This window comes from Octodon degus, unplaced genomic scaffold (genome assembly GCF_000260255.1).
Source record: "Octodon degus isolate 3935 unplaced genomic scaffold, OctDeg1.0 scaffold00047, whole genome shotgun sequence".
Classification (NCBI taxonomy): Eukaryota; Metazoa; Chordata; class Mammalia; order Rodentia; family Octodontidae; genus Octodon; species Octodon degus.
The window spans coordinates 1,646,991-1,647,368 of NW_004524623.1; the positions used below are offsets into that span (position 1 = coordinate 1,646,991).

Consider the following 378-nt stretch of genomic DNA (forward strand, 5'->3'; position numbering starts at 1 on the left):
TGCCGGGGTGCCCCGGGTCCCCGCGCAGAGGGGGGACGCTCGGGGCGGCGCGGGGCCGAGCAGGAGGCGGGGGCTGGCGGCTCCGAGCCCGGGCAGCGGGCTCCCTCGCCGGCTGCTATGCTCATATTTGGACTCGGCGGCCCGCGCCCAGGAATTTCCCGTCATGCCTCCCGCCGCCCCGTCCGTCGCCCGGAGCCGGGAGGCGGAGGAGGGAGGCTCGGACCGCGGCGGCGGCGGCGGCGGCAGCGGCGGGGCCTGTCCATGAGCGCGCGGCGGCCGCTCCCGCACCCGCTCTCCTTCTGCCTGCGTCTCAGCCTGTGCCTTGCCGCGGCGCAGGGCGCCGCACAGTCGGGTAAGTTCGGGGACCCCGGCCGCGCC

The 378-nt window shown here is 79.1% G+C and overlaps 1 protein-coding gene across 1 annotated transcript in view; it reads left to right on the plus strand.

Moving 5' to 3' along the window:
- The first annotated feature begins 208 nt into the window (after positions 1-208).
- Positions 209-378, plus strand: part of Msrb3 (methionine sulfoxide reductase B3) — a 216,476-nt gene continuing 216,306 nt past the window's right edge. Inside the window, exon 1 of the mRNA XM_023716300.1 lies at positions 209-352. The gene's annotated coding sequence lies outside the window, so the exon portion shown is untranslated. The remainder of the gene's footprint in view (positions 353-378) is intronic.